This window comes from Prunus avium, chromosome 7 (assembly GCF_965620075.1).
Source record: "Prunus avium chromosome 7, drPruAviu1.hap1.1, whole genome shotgun sequence".
Taxonomy (NCBI): domain Eukaryota; kingdom Viridiplantae; phylum Streptophyta; class Magnoliopsida; order Rosales; family Rosaceae; genus Prunus; species Prunus avium.
In genome coordinates, this window is record NC_142290.1 from 6422392 (window position 1) to 6442451 (window position 20060).

General features: G+C 38.1%; 1 pseudogene across 1 annotated transcript; it reads right to left on the minus strand.

Moving 5' to 3' along the window:
• Nucleotides 1-339: 339 nt before the first annotated feature.
• LOC110746829 (serine racemase-like) lies at nucleotides 340-3300 on the minus strand (annotated as a pseudogene). The gene is made up of 7 exons (XR_015825809.1): nucleotides 3119-3300; nucleotides 2959-3047; nucleotides 2601-2816; nucleotides 2429-2514; nucleotides 2112-2342; nucleotides 1482-1558; nucleotides 340-1353 (listed from the first exon to the last, which is right to left on the minus strand). The product of XR_015825809.1 is annotated as a serine racemase-like (transcript).
• Nucleotides 3301-20060: the final 16760 nt, after the last annotated feature.

Genomic DNA, 20060 nt, shown 5'->3' on the forward strand with positions numbered 1-20060 from the left:
TTAGGTAATTAAACGGCAGGGGAGATATTGGCGATAAAGAGCACTTGTGTGCAATTCTCAGTTTATAATATGCATATGCATATACCTGTACGCAATTTTGTAGCATCTATGTGCAATTCTCATTTTACAATATGCAATTGCATATGTATGCAATTTCGTAACATCTGTTTACAATTCTTAGTTTACAATATGCAATTGCATTCTGCACTTTTCCTGAATCCTTAGCCAGAGCAACCAATATATAGTAGTTATGGCAATCATAGCAACCAATACCAATCATGAACATCACATTTGAACCATACACTTACAGATTTAGCAATACAATCTTTGAAATGATAATGGCAACCCAAGCATATTAAGCTTCAATTAGAAACAGAATTGTGCATCCAAAAGCTGGGTTTAGGGAGAGAGAGAGAGTATGAAAACATGAGTATACAATAACTTACATAACTCTATACCTTTTTCATGATGAGCTTTCACTTACAAAAACACTTCAATTTAGACATGTGAAAACTCTAAAATTGGGGTCTATTGAACTCCATTTCAGTGATGGATGTGTGCCATTGAACTCATATTGTTGTAACAATATATCAACTGGTTGGCTTGAACAAGGCCACCATCAAAGCATGCAATTACAGAGATGCTGAACCAAACAATACTCATGGTCTCACTGCTGCTGGATTGGTAGCCCACCCACATAAAACTCCCCAATTATTGGAAAGCTCACTAACACATCAATGGCTCCAAGTCCTTTGGAATGAGCCCTGGGAGAAAGAAGTAAAGCTCTCAATGACTCAAGCTCTTGGCCATAAACCTTGCAGAAATTTTCTTCTTTTCCAGTATGCCCATTATCAACTTCAAATCCACCACTTTGGTCACGTATGCCCAGAAGGTAGCCAAGGTCAAAATCAAGAATGCAATTCCCCAATGGAAGAGTAAAAACAGTGTGGACACAATCATAATCCTGGACCCTAACCACTTGAATAGTGCCAAATCAATGAAATTTCATGAACTACCAGAATCAAGGAAAATGACAACTGAACAATTCTTGATAAAGTCCTGTATCACCATAGCCTTGAGCAATTTTAGAGTTGGCGTAGAGGCTTCTTCAATAGAAACAAAACGAAGCAAGTACAAGTCCTGGTGAAGCTCTGTCATCAACCCTCCAATGAAGCAACTCATGAGAAACTCACCACCACCATGCTACAGTGTTGGTCTCAGACAATGTTATTATCCTCCCAGCTGCTTTGGATTGAGCTGCATCGTTGGCTCCCTCAGGCTCAGCAGCTAAAACTCGAATTGCAGGGTTGATGGCCTTGGCAGCCAAAGCCACACCTGATATCAAGCCACCTCCTACACACCCACCCACAAACACACATATATCAACGCTAGAAAACAAAGCTCAGAAGTCAACAACAAAAATGTGAAGGAACAATAGTGAACTAATTTTTAAAATGATGATTAAATGTAACTTAACCAACCACTTATGGGAACTATAATAGTGTCTAACTGTGGAACTTGGTGCTCCAGAAACTCCAATGATATGGTACTCTGTCCACTGCAAGAACATTTAAACATGCCATAAAGGCCCTAACTCCATTAGGTATGCTAATGAATGGTACTGTCCTCACATTACTTTAATAGGAACTATGATATTGTAAAACAGTATCTAATGCATTCACCTACAAGGAAGAAGTTTCGTTAATGCATCTGAATTGTTTAAGTATTATGAATTAGGCTAGGTAATACTAATCAAGGAGTAGCCAGGGTGATATTATATATCACCATAAAATTCAAGGCAGCATCTATGATTGTATTTTCAAGAAAATATGGTAACCATGACACGCATATTGATCAATAGTTTACAATTCATAATATGATTTTGGTTTGGTCATTCTTTAGGTAAACACACGCACACCCTCACTGTAAAGCAACCTTTTTATGTTGTCTTATTTTGTATCAACACAGTAGACTCTGAAGGTACATCCTAAGTTTCAATAATATTGATACAAAACAAGGTCATCTTTATGCAAAAGATTTCTACTCTTCCCTCATCAAGGGCCAAAATTCCAAACAAATGCAGTTAAAACAAATGAAAGTTGCATGTGTACCTTATTATGCGCCTATCGTTGTAAGGATGTAGAAGAACTGCCCCAGTTTCTTGCAACACCTTGGCTGCAGTACTTTCCCTTGACTGCATTGTGGGCTCACTCCAGATAAGCTGACCACCGTAACAAATGACATTCTCAACTTTGCATTTCGGAGCATTTTTTGGTATAACTATATATGCAGGGATTCCGCGTAGTTTTGCAGCCAAAGACAATGCTGCAGCATGGTTACCACTGAATTTGGAGGACAATATCAGGTGGTAATCCCACAAACTGATCAAAGGAAATACCCACGAAAGACAAATGAGCCGAAAGCAAACCTGCTGTGTGTTACAACCCCTTTAACAGCATGATCATCATCAAGTGAAAATACAGCATTGCAAGCCCTCTGAATTTGAAAGCACCACTGCATAGCAACATAATAATAAGTCTTATTGGCTGAGGAAAACTAAATGAATTCCAAACCAATCTAGGAAAAAAGTAAACACTCACCCCTTTTGAAAACATTCACATTTGAAAAACAGCTGCCTTCCTGCAAGAGCATTCAAAGATTCAGAGGACAAGACAAGAGTTTGGTGTATGAATGGCTTGATGCGTGCTTCTGCTTCCCTTATAGAGGAAATATCAGCAGCATATTTTACCTCCCTCATTTGACTCTCTGCTTCCATCTTTATACCACCAATAACAAAAACTTGATTTTTTTTTTAACTGGGTAAGAAACAATCACACTGAACTTTTAGCAACACCTTCAACAATCTAAGAATTTAAAGAGAAATTCAAAAGTTCTCATAAATCAATCAGAAAAGGTTTAAATTTTGAAGAACATGCAATGAGCTAAAATGAATCACACCCATTAATTCCTGAATGGAGCGCATGTGGTGATCTGCCAGATGTATCAACCCCAAAACCGAATTGCTTCCAAGCTTCTTGATCATGATTCTTCAAAGACAAAAACTGAGTAATCTTCTAAATTGAACCAATGGAAAAAGAAGACAACTAAGCAGGCAAACCTTGCGTGGATGGTGATTCCGGAATTGGCGATGTCCGATGACTGTTGCATCTCGGCGTCGGCAGAGGTGAGACGCCCAGATTCTGATTTGGGACATAGATGAGGATTGGATTTTCAAGAGAGAGAGATCAATCGCAGAGATAAGTAGCTTCAGTGCACGCGAGGGCTTCTGCGCGTTCGTTGAAGCTTTTTACTGAGTCACGTGTATGTCACGTGATATTTAATAACAAAGGGCTCAACAAGTCTTCAGGTCATTCAATCTCAACCCTTTATTTTTAAAATGCAATACTGGCCCTTGGATAACTGGCTGTACCAGTACAGCCGATGCACCACAGAATTTTCGTTTGCTAATGATCTAGCTGGTGGTGATGTGGCGTGGGAAATAATTCCACGAGAGAAATCTGACAAAATAGATAGTCTGGCTGCTGATGCCACTGGCACCTCCAGACCACGTCTTCTCCTTTTGTAGTCTCTCTGTTGCTGGGCCTTTGCCCCTCCTTTTACAAAAAACAAAAACAAAAATAATCAATAATACCATCCAAAGAAAGCGTTGACCAAAAAAAAAAAAATCCAAAGAAAGCAAAAACATTGATGTTAAAGGTATAACCCATCTTAATGTTGAAATGGATGCTGCTGTGGTCGTCCACCTAGTCAAAAACATTGATGGCTTGGCCCCTGATTAATGCTTGCTGTACTCTCTTGAAGCATTTTGATAATTACAATCTACTTCATATCTACAGAGAAGGAAACAGTGTGGCTAACGAGTTGGCAAACTGGAGTTACAACTTAGATCTGTGCGGTGGGAGAAGAGATATACCAGTATGTTGTTTTTTATTAGCTTATTATATTAGAGACAACATGGAATGTGATGAGCTTTATTTGTTGTTTTTATCAAACTAATAATAAAAATAAAAGAAAACGCAAAAGACAGGTATTCTATATGGTGCTGATCTACACCGGAGATTCTCAAGTAATTGAGCTACACTGTCCTCTTTCTAGTTTCTTCAAGGAGGGTTGGTGGGGCATTGATAAACTTCGCTCTGTACTTGGGGAGGAAATTGTACAAAAGCTCATTAATACTCCGGTTGACTTCATAGGCAATACTCCATATGTACAAATATGGAAGCCTACAACAGTTCCCCAACCTGGGTTTTGATTACTTAATCAATTCTCTTATCCATCTAATTAAATAGTTAGTGAAGTGAGCTTGTATAATGACCGCAATTTTGTCGGGAACCCTAGCACAATCCAAATTTTACAATTCAATTCCATCTTTTATTTATTTATTTAGGGCTAATTATGCTACATTTGGTGCAAGTATTTATGAACACTAGATGCTTTGCAGAGAGATTTAAAATTAAATATGGGTTTGATTTGATAATTAATGTGGCTCTGCATGCATTACTAACATATACAAAGAATGAAGCTAAAATTGATAGGAATGGGGTTGGTTTGTGGTATAGCTCTTTTTGTCGTATAAGGATGTAGAATGGAATCTAACATGAGAATGGGAGTAGATGGCTAAAGCTGATGGCTGAAGCTGATGGCTGATGCCGAAGGCCGAAGGCTGATGGCCGATGCCGAAGGCTGAATCATTGGGGGATGTGAAGACATTGATCGGTTCATAATTGTATATTATTTCTTACCCTTCTAGCTTATGATTTGGTTATGTTTTTGAGTTAAACTTGTGCTTTTAATCCTTTTTGTGTTTATCTTTCAGTTAATTGAGCTTTAGGTAACAATGATGGCTTTGGAGAACATAATTCATGCAATTCAAGCATGTTAAGGCCTAATTTGGATGAATTGATGAAGAGCTTAAAGACAAATTCATTATGGCTACAGCCCCCTGCCAGTCCAGTTCCGTAGGTCATATTGCAAGCTTTGTTTCAGCAACCTACATAGCTCGGATGAGGCCACATTCTTCATGAAAGTTGCTCCAATTGGTGTTTACTATAACATATCAAAAATTCAGCCCCATTGGATAAATCTGAAGTCCGTTACCTAGCAAACACAGAACCATGCTCAGGATGGATCTTATCAGCGCAGAAAATGAGTTAGCAATTTGTTTCGGCCTTAACTTCTTCCTCCGACCTTGGATTGACCCAAATAACATATGGCTGGAAAGAAGACATTCTGAACTTCAATTTAGAGTGCTTAAAGTCCTAATTTGATTAAGAGAAGCCCAAGTTGTAAGCCCTTGAAGTTGCTGGTCATGCTGACCTCAGCATGTGCTGGTTGGATGCTTGGTCATGGTGAGCTAGGTATGAGCTATCATTTCTGGTTGGAAGCTTGGTCATGGTGACATGAAGATGAGCTAGGGCTGCTGGTGGGATTTAGTGGTGAAGTGCATCAACCAATTCAAGATTTTCTAATACAAGTGCATCACCCATTTCAGATTTTCTAATACAAGTGCATCAACCATTTCAGATTTTATAATTCAAGTGTTGTATGCATTAGTCTTATTGAATTCTGATTTTCACTTCCCCTAGGCCTATAAATAGGGAAGTTCTCTAAGCTTGTAATAACACCCCAAGGGGGGAGCTCTCAAACACTTCTCTAGAGCTCCCTTCCCTTCTCTCCCTCAAATTCTCTTAGTTTCCCTTTGTAGTTCTCAATTGTTGTAATAAGATCATTCTATTAAATTTTCTTTGTACTAAATATCAAACACTTTTCCTTTCTCTTCTTCTAAATTCTTCAAATACTCTCTTCTCCAAACACTTCCCAAACACTTCTCCCATTTCCTTCATCAAATTCTCTAAAGCTTTCAAACACATGTTCTTCCAAAATCCTCAAAGTTCTCAAACATCTCTCTACTTCCCTTCTCTTCCAAAAGTCTCCATGTCTCAAACACTTCACAAACACATTTCTCTTCCTTCCCTAAGTTCTCAAATTCTCCAAGTTCACAAACATCCTCCAAGTTCCTAAACACTCTCTTCCAAAATCCACAAAGCTCTCAAAACACCTCTCTACTTTCTTCTCCAAATCCTCCAAGTTCTCAAACACTCTCTTCCAAATTCCCCATGTCTTAAACACATTCCCTTCCAAAATCCTCAAAGCTCTCAAACACATGTTCTTCCAAAATTCTCTAAAGTTCCCAAACACTTTCTTCTCCCTCCTCAAAGTTCTCAAACACTTCCTTTCTTCCTCAAAGTTCTCTTAGTTTCCTTAATGTTTTCTTAGTTGTAATTTATTTTTCTTTGTTATGTAAATTATTTTCTTAAGTTTTCAAGTTGAATTAGTTTCCAAGTTTCAATTATGGTTTTTGTTCTTATTCATTATGCTTATAAGTTAATATGCTAGTTTGAATGATTGATCACCATTTAGGCTTGCATGTTAGCTATCTTGGTTTGAATTAAGAGTATACACCATGCTTTAATTCGAATTGAACTATGAATAGGAAGAGTATGTATGGACATTCGACAACAGGGATTAGATACATACTTGGTTGTTTAAAATGTTCTTCTATGCTTAATGGGTTCCTAATGCTTAATTTTAGGTTAGACAACAAATGATCAAATTAGGGAATTAGGAACACAAGGTTATGACCACACACCATGGCTTAATCATACTTTAGCTAGAATCAATCCATTAATCTAAATTGAACTTGGGAACTTATTTGCATGAGTTACTTATTTCTTTCTTCCTTGTTTTATGTTCTTTGTTTTTGTTTCTATTTTGTGTAGGGAAACTAAATTGGATCATTCAATCACCAATCCCTGTGGAATCGACCTCGCACTTACATATGCTATACTACCAACGGTTCATGCACTTGCGAGTATCACAAGTTGAGGATGCAGCTTAATCCATTTTGGTGGAGCTAAATCTACGCAACAGACATCGCACGCGCCGAATGATGATGGGTGCCGAAGGCCAAAGGCAGATGCCGAATCATTGGGGGGATGTGAAGACATCGCACGCGCCGAATGATGATGGGTGCCGAAGGCCAAAGGCAGATGCCGAATCATTGGGGGGATGTGAAGACATCGCACGCGCCGAATGATGATGGGTGCCGAAGGCCAAAGGCAGATGCCGAATCATTGGGGGGATGTGAAGACATCGCACGCGCCAAATGATGATGGGTGCCGAAGGCCAAAGGCAGATGGTAGGAGGTTCCGAGGGCATGGCTCAAAAGGGTGCCGAGAGCACTCGTGAAGGAGAACGACATAGCGTTTTGTGTCGCTTCCCACAGACGGCGCCAATCTGTTTGGGCTAAAACTAGACAGGTAGTATGTAGGCCAACTTAAAGATGAGGTGGATGTTGAGGGTGAGGACCCTCAGTATGTAAGAGCAATCGGTGAATAAATGGACATACATACAGAAAACAAATGTACGTGGTTCACCCGAATAATGGGCTACGTCCACAGAGAAGTATGTTCTCATTATAATAATGTGTGTATACATTGTACATAGGGTTAGACCCAAGGGGAAGAGGAAGAATACCAAAGGCCGAAGGCTGAGGGCAGATGCCGAAGGCTGATGGCCGAAGGCTGAGGATCTGGCTGATGGCCGATGATTCGTGGGCTTGTAAATGGGCTCATGGGTAAGCCCATGAGGCCCTAATAGCCTGCCCAACCCCTTTCTCCTCTCTCTCATTTGAAGGAGAGGGGTCTTCTTTTATATGGAAGGGAGAGTCCCCTTCTCTTGTGTTTTGTTGATGTGGGACTCCCTTCCCTTTGCTTGGATTAGCTTGGAAATGCTTGGAAATGCTTGGCCAGATATTGTACAAACACTATTAGTTTGGCTAATCGCTCATGGCAGAACTAATACTTGCGACTTGATCCAAAGGAAAAGACCTGGCTGGTACTTCTCTCCTAGCTGGTGTGTTATGTGCAAAAAAGATAATGAATCTGTGGATCATCTATTCTTGCTTTGCTCGATTGCCTCATCCCTGTGGGCTAAGTTATTTAAGGTGGCAGGCCTAACATGGGGAAGCTTCGCAACTGTTAAGGCGATGCTTGAAACTAGGCTGAATTTCTTTGGTGGCAAGAGGAAGGGCTCAGTGCTGGGAAATTGCGCTTTGATGGCCATTTTCTGGGCAATTTGGGGGGAAAGGAATAGGAGAATCTTCGAGAATGTGATCGGGGAGGAGATTGAGCAGTTATGGGACCGTACCCGTGTCTGGGCATCACTTTGGGCTTCTGTCACAGCAGAGTTTAGGGAGTTTAGTTTTCAGCTTATCCATCTAGATTGGGAAGCGGTAGCCATGTAGTGTAGGTTTATATCTTTTTTCGTTTTGGTGGCCTCCTTGGCCATCTCTTGTATTGTTTTTTTCCTGTTTTTATGAATACTATCGTCTCTTTTCAAAAAAAAAAATCTAATTGAACTTGGGAACTTATCTGCTTGAGTTATTTTCTTTTCTCTTCTTTCTTGTTTTATTTATTTTCTTTCTTGTTTTTCTGTTTTGTGTAGGAAAACTGAATTGGATTATTCAATCACCAATCCCTGTGGAATTGACCTCGCACTTACATATGCTATACTACCGAACGGCTCGTGCACTTGCGAGTATCACAAGTTGAGGATGCAGCTGAATCGACGCAACACTGGTGGAAGAAGATTGTATACCAGGCATCGATATAATCACCATAATTGTAAGTAAGGCCTGACTGGAGGGGTAACTGGTCATAAGGATTGGGGCTCCAAACTTGAGGCATAAGAATTTGGCGTATGTAGAGGGAATGAAAAAGGGTGGCATCTGTTTCTTTGTCTTTGATTGGCCTAATATCAATTGACTGGGTTTCATAGAGAATGTCTCTGTAAAACTTGATTGACTTTGATGGGTGACTTGGAAAGTAATGAAGATTAGGGGGGAAGAATTTCTTGGCAATTTTAACTGGATTAGAAAGCTCTTCATAGATTGACTCGACAACAAAAAGGGTGCAGTGACTTCTGGAGGCATAAGGAGACTTTTTGTAGTTAACTGGATTTTGACTCTGAATGGAAGGAGCAGGGGGGTTAACTATGAAAGGATCATAACTTGAAACTAAAGCTGACTGATAATTTGGGAGCAAAGAGGGTTGACTCAAGGGATTAAACCTATTGTTGACTGGAATTGGAGAATAACCTAGGAAGGGCACAACTTGGGAGCTTGACTCTTGTTTAACTGGGCTCATTGATCTGGGAATGATTCTGGGTTGACTCGATTGACTTGGTTGGCTTGGTTGACCATACTGCATTTTTTGCTTGTCTTTTTCTTTGCTGGACATGATTCTGCTTGTTTGTCATGCAGGAACTCTCTAGTAAGAAAATCAGGAATACTATTTTCACTTCCTCTCAAATATTCTAACTCAAAATAAAAAACACTCAGAATGGCTTGCCATTGTGCAAAAATCTGTTTACTAGCAATATTTTTAATGTCTTTTTCTAAAACATGTTTTGCTGATTTGCAATCAACTCTAATTAAAAACTTTTGATTTAATAAATCATCTTGAAATTTACTAATCCATAATACTATAGATAAAATCTCTTTTTTAATAGTACTATAATTAACTTGAGATTGACTCCAAACTCCGGAATGAAATCGGACAATTTGTTCTGGTGACTCAGGGTTAACTCTTTGCTTTAGAATACCACCATAACCAGACTCAGAAGCATCTATTTCGACAATTTTGAAGGAATTAACTGAAGGAATACCAAGGCATGGGAGTGACTTGACATGGATCTTGATTTGTTTAACTATTTCTATATGACTCGGAGTCCAGGTAGGAGGATTGCTCTAGAGACGATCAAACAGGGGCTTGCATAACTTTCTTAAATTTTTATAGAAATTAGAAACATAATTCAAGGATCCTAAAAATCTCTGAAGTTGACTTTTTTCTAGGATTTGATCTGGGAATTTATCTGCAAACTGGATAACTCAATTAATTGGGCTTATTTGGGATTGACTGATGTTGAAACCTAAAAACCTGACATTAACTTGGAATAACTTGATTTTCTTGGCTGAGATGACTAGACCATTAGTTTTAACTATCTGCAAGAACTTGTGTAAGTGCTTCCAGTTCTGCTCAATTGACTCAGAAAAGATAAGAATATCATCTATATAAACTATGGAAAATTGACTATACTCATTAAAAATTTCATTCATTATATTCTGGAATTCACTCGGCGCATTTTTTAATCCAAAGGGCATGACATTCCACTCGTCGTGACCGAAAGGGGTTACGAATGTAGTTTTGTATCTATCTGACTCTTTAACTTGAATTTGCCAAAAACCACTCTTCATATCAAATTTACTAAAGATAACTGCTTTTTCTAATCGATTAACTAAATCTCTTTTATTATGAATTGGGTACCTAATCCATTCTAAAACTGAATTAAGGGGCTTGTAGTTGATCACTAGGCGAGGGGCTCCTCTTTCTAACTCAGCATTTTTCTGGACATAAAAAGCTGGACAAGACCAAGGTGATTTACTTTTTCTAACTATTCCTTTGTTGACAAGATCTGTAATTTCTTGTTTACACAATTCCATTAACTCTTGACTCATTTGAATTGGACGGGCTTTAGTGGGAATATTCTTTTCACTAAATGATTTGACATAGGGTAAAGAAACGACATGCTGTTTTCAGTGCCAGAAGGCATTGGGGATATCAGAACATACTTCATTTTTTAACTTTTCTTCAAATTTACTAATTTGTGACTGAAGTGACCTATCGGCTAACTGTTGTTCTACTCGTTTAAATTTAATTTCTTCTTTAAGAAAATTAACTTGTTTACTTTTATTCTGAATTAATTTAACTGACTTAGACACTGCTGACTTTTGGAGTAGCTTAAGACTGTGTAACTCTGGTTTGGTTAAGAACTTGAATTTAACTCTTTCTCCTAATTGGCTTGAGGTGACTCCATCATACTCTACCTGGAAAGGATAAAGTAATGAGATAAAAGGTAAACCTAAAATTACTTCATCCGTGATATCCTGAATCAGGACAAAGGACGTCTTAAAGCATATTTTATTCTGGCATACGTGGGCTTTGGGTAACTCATATTTTAATTTCAAGGCTTTTCCAGATGCTGTTCCTAAGACTTCTTTTGACTTTTTGTAATACTGGGTTGGAACTAGACCTTCTTGAATACAATTTAAATCGGCTCCTGAATCAAATAAGGCAACTGTGTTTAATTCAAATTCATTAATAAAAATACTAACTCGGGAATACCATTTTCTAAAATTAATTTGTTTAATTAACTTAATAACTTTGTCACTTTTATTACTATCGGAGGACTCAGGTTCTGACTCAGAACTAGACTTTCCAAAAGGATTACTAGACTCTGCTTTTGATTCTAAAAGACTAATTAGATCCTGCTTAATTTGATAATTTTCAGTTTGTAACTTTCGGCTAATTTGTTTTAACTCTAAGATCTCTTTCTTAACTGTTTTGACTTCTAACTGGAGATCCTGAAGTGTGACTTCTTTCTTCTTACTAAACCTTTCTAAGGTATCGTTAAGACTTATCTTAGGAGGCGTAGGAGAACTGGACTCTTCTTGACTTATGACTTTTCTAAGTTTTCTAAGATACTCAGATTTTAATTCGAAAATTTCAACTTTACTGATTAATTCTATTAGTAACTCTTCTTGTTCTTCCTGTTTGGTGAGGACGCAAATTGATTTACTTAAGACATTACAGCATTTGTCTTTACAACCTAATTGGACTGTGGGTGAACTAGTCTGGGAATTATCTGAACTATAATTATCTGAATTACTAGTAGACATGTGGTTTGACTCGGAATCATTTAACTCAAGAACTTTGATTAATTTAGCTTCATCCTCGGATGCTAATTTTAACTGCTTAATTGTATCTTTAACTTTACACTCATTAGCAAAATGACCAAATCTTTTACACTTAAAACATTTAACTTTACTTTTGTCTGTCTTTTTCTTAAAGTGACTCTTTTTACTTTGTTGATTACCTTTTGACCATTTACTTTTCCTAGGGGTGAACTTTCTTTTACTATAAAACTCATCATTATTTCCGAAAGAATTTCTCTTCCGGGAATAATGGCGACTTCTACTAAAGCGTTTATCATGACTTCTTTTAACTTGTCTAGGTCTGCTATATGTAATGGGGACCAGCTCCATTAGAATCACATGATGGTTTCAAATATTTTGTCATTTTTGTTGATGATTATTCTCGAGCAACTTGGTTGTATTTGTTGAAATCAAAGGGTGAAGTTACTTCTGTTTTCCAGGATTTTCACAAGCTTGTCATGAATCAATTTGACTCTCAAATTAAAGTTTTAAGAACTAATAACGGCACCGAATTCGTAAATAGCTCTATGACTCAGTACTTGAGCTCTTATGGTATCATGCATCAAACAAGTTGTGTTGGAACCTCCCAACAAAATGGAATAGCTGAAAGGAAGAATCGCAATCTTCTTGAAAAACCAAGGTCTATTATGTTGAATATGAATGTTCCAAAAAAATTTTGGTCACATGGTGTTCTTACAGCAGCCTATCTAATCAATAGGCTACCCAGTCGCATTCTCAAGCTTAAGTCTCCCTTGGAAATTCTCAAGAAAAGGAAGATTGATTTATCTCATTTACGGATCTTCGGTTGTGTGTGTTATGCTCATGTTCAAGCTTCAAATCGTGACAAACTTGATTCTCGAGCTGTTAAGTGTGCTTTTATTGGTTATTCCACAACTCAAAAGGTTCCAAATGTTATGATGTTAAAGCAAGATGGGTTCTGATCTCACGAGATGTCAAGTTTGATGAATCCAAATCTTTTTTGAAAAGACTTTAGAGAATAATCCTCAGGGGTAACAATTATCTGATGGTATTCCATTACCATTGATAGAAACAGATTTATTTCCTTGTTCATCAAATGATATTCCAGATGAGAATTTTCTTCCTGAGCATAATGATGAGCATAGGGCTGAAAGTCCTGATGGTGTTCAAACTGAAATAAATGGTGAGTCTGAAGTTACTGTCATCGCTGCACCACGATGCAATCCTACAAGAGAACGACATCAGCCAGCAAGTTTGAAAGATTACATTACTTTTGCATCCAGGTATCCTATATTGAACTACATCTCTACTGCAAATGTATCTTTGTCTCATGCTGCCTTTTTAAGCAATATTTCAAAGTACCGTGAACCATCTTCCTTTGAAGAAGCAAATTCTCAGTACGTTTGGAGAGATGCTATGAGGGAAGAACTTCATGCCCTTGATGAAAATTGCACTTGGAGTATTGTCAAATTGCCACAACGAAAAAGGGCAGTTGGATGTAAGTGGGTTTACAAGACTAAATTTAAAAGTGATGGCTCTCTTGAAAGGCATAAAGCCAGGCTTGTTGCAAAGGGGTTTACTCAAACGTTTGGGGTTGACTACAAAGAAACTTTTGCTCCGGTTGCTAAAATGAATACTGTGAGAGTTCTTTTGTCAGTTGCAGTCAACAATGATTGGCCACTCTTCCAAATGGATGTAAAAAATGCCTTTTTACATGGAGAGTTAGGAGAAGAAGTCTACATGAGCTTACTGTTGCGTAGATACAGCTGCACCAAAATGGATTCAGCTGCATCCTCAACTTGTGATACTCGCAAGTGCACGAGCCGTTCGGTAGTATAGCGTATGTAAGTGCGAGGTCGATCCCACGAGGATTGGTAATTGAATGATTCAATTCATTTTCCCTACACAAAACAGAAATGAAAAAGAAGGGAAATAAATAAAACAAGGAAGAAAGAAAATAACTAACTCAAGCAGATAAGTTCCCAAGTTCAATTAGATTAACGGATTGATTCTAGCTAATGTATGATTAAGCCATGGTGTGTGGTCATAACCTTGTGTTCCTAATTCCCTAATTTGATCATTTGTTGTCTAACCTAAAATTAAGCATTAGGAACCCATTAAGCATAGAAGAACAATTTAAACAACCAAGCATGTATCTAATCCCTGTTGTCGAATGTCCATACATACTCTTCCTATTCATAGTTCAATTCGAATTAAAGCATGGTGTATACTCTTAATTCAAACCAAGATAGCTAACATGCAAGCCTTAATGGTGATCAATCATTCAAACTAGCATATTAACTTATAAGCATAATGAATAAGAACATGAACCATAATTGAAACTTGGAAACTAATCAAACTTGAGACTAAAGAAAAGAATTTACATAATGAAAAGTAAAGTGGAACTAAGAAAAACTTAAGGAAAATTTCAACACAAAAGATTTCATTACAACAATTGAAAACTAGAAAGAGAAACTAAGAGAATTTGAGGGAGAGAAGGGAAGGGAGCTCTAGAGAAGTGTTTGAGAGCTCCCCCCCTTGGGGTGTGTTTACAAGCTTGGGAAACCTCACTATATATAGGCCTAAGGAAGCTGAAAATCTGAATTAAGTATGGCTAATGCATACAACACTTGTTTTATAAAATCTGAAATGGTTGATGCACTTTACTAATGCATACAACACTTCCATTATAAAATCTAAAATGGTTGATGCACTTCACTAATAAATCCCACCAGCAGCCCTAGCTCATCTTCATGTCACCATGACCAAGCTTCCAACCAGAAATAATAGCTCATCCTGAGGTCAGCATGACCAGCAACTTCAAGGGCTTACGAATTGGGCTTCCCTTAAGCAAATTAAGACTTTAAGCACTTAAACTTGAAGTTCAGAATGTCTTCTTTCCAGCCATATATCATTTGGGCCAATCCAAGGTCGGAGGAGGAAGTTAAGGCCAAAACAAATTGCTAACTCATTTTGCGCGCTGATAAAATCCATCCTGAGCATGGCTCTGTGTTTGCTAGGTAACAGACTCCATATTTATCCAATGGGGCTGAATTTTGGATATGTTATATTACACACCCATTGGAACAACTTTCATGAAGAATGTGGCCTCATCCGAGCTATGTAGGTTGCTGAAACAAAGCTTGCAATATGACCTACGAAACTGGGCTGGCAGGGGACTGTAGCCAAAATTGAGTTTGTCTTTAAGCTCTTCATCCATTCATCAAAATTAGGCCCTAACATGCATGGATTGCATCATTTACTATCCAAAGCCCTCATTATTACCTAAAGCTCAATGAACTGAAAGATAAACACAAAAAGGATTAAAAGCACAAGTTTAACTCAAAAACATAACCAAATCATAAGCTAGAAGGGTACAAAATGATATGTAAATATGCACCGATCACTTACCTCCCATACATCCTCAGGAAAAACAAGAAGGTATGGTCTGCAAGTTACACAAGGCTATCTACGGCCTTAAGCAATCACCAAGAGCTTGGTATGCGAAATTAAGTTCTGTTCTTGAAAGTGTAAAATTTCAGCGGAGTTCTGCTGATTCATCTTTACTTGTTAAGGATGAGAATGGTAGCAAACTAATAGTGCTTATATACGTTGATGACATTATTATCACTGGAAGTAATCTTGCAGAAATTACCAAGCTGAAGTTATTTCTTCACCAGAAGTTTGCCATTAAGGATTTGGGATCCTTAAAATATTTTTTGGGGATCGAAATTGCTGCGTCCAGGAAAGGATTATTTCTTAACCAACGGAAATATGTCCTTGATCTACTTAAAGAAACAAGAATGATGGAGACGAAACCTATTGCCAATCCCATAGATGTCAAGAAAAAACTTGGTCTTGATGGAGAATTGTTATCAAATGTTGGTTACTATCAACGGCTGGTTGGCAAGCTTATCTATCTCACCATCACTCATCCTGATATTGCTCATGCCGTTAGCCTGGTCAGTCAACATATGCATGCTCCAAGAACCACTCACTTGCAAGCTGTCAAGAGAATTCTCCGATATTTAAAGGGTTCCCCTGGTCGTGAATTCTAATGAAAAAGAATGGAAACACTAATATTATTGGGTATTCATATGCCGATTGGGTAGGATGTACAGTTGATCGAAAGTCCGCCACTGGATATTGCACTTTTGTTGGAGGGAATCTGGTTACTTGGAAGAGTAAGAAGCAAAATGTTGTTGTTCGATCTAGTGCCGAAGCCGAGTACAAAGCCATGGCTTCTCTCACTTGCGAATTAATTTGGCTTCGCAGTCTTTTGAATGACTTGGGTTTCACAGATCCTGAACCCATGACCTTGTTTTGTGATAATCAAGCTGCAATTAATCCATATTACTGCGAATCCTATCTTTCATGAACGAACGAAGCATATCGAAGTAGATTGTCATTTTGTTCGAGAAAAGGTGCAATCCAATATTATTCGCACAGCCCTTATTCGAAGCAACAAACAATTGGTTGATGTCTTCGCTAAAGGACTTTCCTTAGCTCAATTTGAAAGTCTTTTGTCCAAGCTTGGTTCGATCAATATTCTCGCACCAGCTTGAGGGGGAATGTTGGAATAATTGCTCTGATTAATACTCACCTATATTACCGTTGGACCAAGGTTCTCAACTATACCACTATATTGGAATTGGAACAGTCTTCTTGGGACTGCATACTAAGAAAGTCTTGCATATATATGTACTATTGAACCTCTTGTAATTCTCATGATGAATGATAGCAAACAACTCTCTTTCAAGTGGACGTAGGCTATATCAAGTAGCTGAACATTCTGTGTGTCTTATTCTCCTTATTTCTCTGTCTATTTCTTAAGGGTAATGATTTCCCCACTCCCATTTTGACCACTTACACTCCTTTTTCAGTTATAAAATGGAGTGTAAGTGGACAAAATTGGAGTGGGGAAATCACCACTCTTTCTTAAAAGCAGAGAGAGAGAGAGAGAGAGAGAGAGTGCGGACTACTATCTATCATACGCCTGGAGATCCCCATGTAACTGGTTGGAGTTTTTAGTACCAATAAACTGCAAACGTTATGAGGTTTCAGAAGATCAAAAGAAAACTTTAAGAAGCCTGGAGATCATTGATTTTGTGAACGCAGATATGCAAATTGACAATGAATGTGCCGCTAGTTTTACTATATTTTTTCACCCTAACTTGGTGGGAGTTTTCCTTGTATTCCTAAAAAATCTGTCATGATTACTGACTGGAGCACTAAAAGCAAAGTCAACTTTTAGGAAATAATCTGCATTATGTTCATCTTATTGATTTTAATCACACCGCCTCAAGATTCCTCATCAGTTGAACCGGCTCTAAATCGGGCTGGACCGGTTTTAATTCTCTGTAAACCGGTGAAAATCAGACCTATCCAAATTTTTTATTTATATTATTAAAAAATCATTAATACACATGTCAACGAATGATTCGTTCATTTTATGCCATTTCTACTCCTTGAGGGGCTTTGATTTTTTATGTCATTCCGCCTCTGCCTCTCTCAGTGAGTCTCTCTCACTCTCAACCTCCTCTCCCCAAATCCGCTGCCAACTTCTTCCAGATTTCTCTATCGCTCTCTCAGAGCTGCTCTCTCGCTCTCTCCCAAATTTGCAAAACCTGGTTGTATGACATTCTGAGTATGCTCTTCATCAATTCATGGGTCTTTCTCGATTTTTAGATTTCTGCATATTTGTCTTTTGGTTTTGATGTTTTATGCTTATTTGACTTTGAGAATTCCCAGGCTCATGTGTGTGTACTGGTTTCGATGATAGAGCATAATAGAGGTTTCGATCTGTGTGGCAGATCTGTTTCATTTTTCTGTCTAGTGCAGACACTCACTGATATCTTGTGCAGCCAGTTTGAAAAAGATGAGCTTAAACGGAACTCTGCAATAGAAAATTGGTCAGTTTTCCGTGTTGCTGATGATGACAAGCGTTCACAAAGTAATTGCTGGAGTCTTTCCCCCCAGGCAATTTAATTTCACCGTGTCCTGTGATTTAGGATACAAGGGAACTTTAAAATTTTCATTTATAGATGCTGGACTGGAATTGCTCTTTTTATAGGTGGATTTTAAATTAATCTTTTTGGTCAAATATGATGTAGGTTCTCTTTGATTTATTTAGTGGTTTGTTGGATTTTTGTTCGGCAGCTCATGAAGAAACATGGTGGTAAGCATGGAGATTATTATTGAAGATTTGAATGCATCTCAATCAAAACTAATATTGAAAATTATGCCAGAGGTAATATTAGTTTTGGAAGAGTTAGATTTATACCAAGCTTTGGAAAAAATGGAAAAAGGTTTTCTGACAGGATCCGACCCAAATTCCACTTTAGAATCTGAGCTGAACCCTGTGCGTGTTCGACACCCGGCAGGTGCCGGGCACAAATGACCAAAATACCCTTCTAACTAGAAACCAAATTTTCTACCAGTTTGACTTCTGCCAATAAAACAACCTCATTGCTTAAGAAAATAATAATGAACTTATAAAACCCTTAAACTTGTAAACATTCATTCCTTGTCTTATAATACCAAGATAATAAATATTTAAACCTTTGCCCATAAAATACCAAAATAAAATCCTCAATTTTAATTTAAAAACATCTCGAAACTTAAATTCTCTCCAGGCGTACCCCCATTCCTGATCCGTCAATTCCGTTAGTACCGTCAATTCTAGAAGTAGTTCGTCAATTCCAATATTATTCTGTCAATTCCAAGTATCCCGTCAATTCCATCCTCGCAGGCCTAGGAAACACAAAGTTAACCGAGCCGCATTCCTCGCAGGCCTCGAAGACACCAAGTCAACCCGAGCCGCAATCCTTGCAGGCCTCAGGGGACCATTAGTCAGCCTGAGCCGCATTCCTCGCACCACACAATTTAGGCCTCCCCGAACTCATGAGGCATTATTTATGAATAACCACTGTTTCAAGGCAACTAGGGGATACTCCTTTGTGGGTTGAAAAACTGATCGGTGCATATTTACATATCATTTTGTACCCTTCTAGCTTATGATTTGGTTATGTTTTTTTGAGTTAAACTTGTGCTTTTAATCCTTTTTGTGTTTATCTTTCAGTTCATTGAGCTTTAGGTAATAACGAGGGCTTTGGATAGTAAATGATGCAATCCATGCATGTTAGGGCCTAATTTGGATGAATGGATGAAGAGCTTAAAGACAAACTCAATTTTGGCTACAGTCCCCTGCCAGCCCAGTTTCGTAGGTCATATTGCAAGCTTTGTTTCAGCAACCTACATAGCTCGGATGAGGCCACATTCTTCATGAAAGTTGTTCCAATGGGTGTATACTATAACATATCCGAAATTCAGCCCCATTGGATAATTGTGGAGTCTGTTACCTAGCAAACACAGAGCCATGCTCAGGATGGATTTTATCAGCGCGCAAAATGAGTTAGCAATTTGTTTTGGCCTTAACTTCCTCCTCCGACCTTGGATTGGCCCAAATGATATATGGCTGGAAAGAAGACATTCTGAACTTCAAGTTTGAGTGCTTAAAGTCTTAATTTGCTTAAGGGAAGCCCAATTCGTAAGCCCTTGAAGTTGCTGGTCATGCTGACCTCAGGATGAGCTATTATTTCTGGTTGGAAGCTTGGTCATGGTGACATGAAGATGAGCTAGGGCTGCTGGTGGGATTTATTAGTGAAGTGCATCAACCATTTCAGATTTTATAATGGAAGTGTTGTATGCATTAGTGAAGTGCATCAACCATTTCAGATTTTATAAAACAAAGTGTTGTATGCATTAGCCATACTTAATTCAGATTTTCAGCTTCCTTAGGCCTATATATAGTGAGGTTTCCCAAGCTTGTAAACACACCCCAAGGGGGGGAGCTCTCAAACACTTCTCTAGAGCTCCCTTCCCTTCTCTCCCTCAAATTCTCTTAGTTTCATTTTCTAGTTTTCAATTGTTGTAATGAAATCTTTTGTGTTGAAATTTTCCTTAAGTTTTTCTTAGTTCCACTTTACTTTTCATTATGTAAATTCTTTTCTTTAGTCTCAAGTTTGATTAGTTTCCAAGTTTCAATTATGGTTCATGTTCTTATTCATTATGCTTATAAGTTAATATGCTAGTTTGAATGATTGATCACCATTAAGGCTTGCATGTTAGCTATCTTGGTTTGAATTAAGAGTATACACCATGCTTTAATTCGAATTGAACTATGAATAGGAAGAGTATGTATGGACATTCGACAACAGGGATTAGA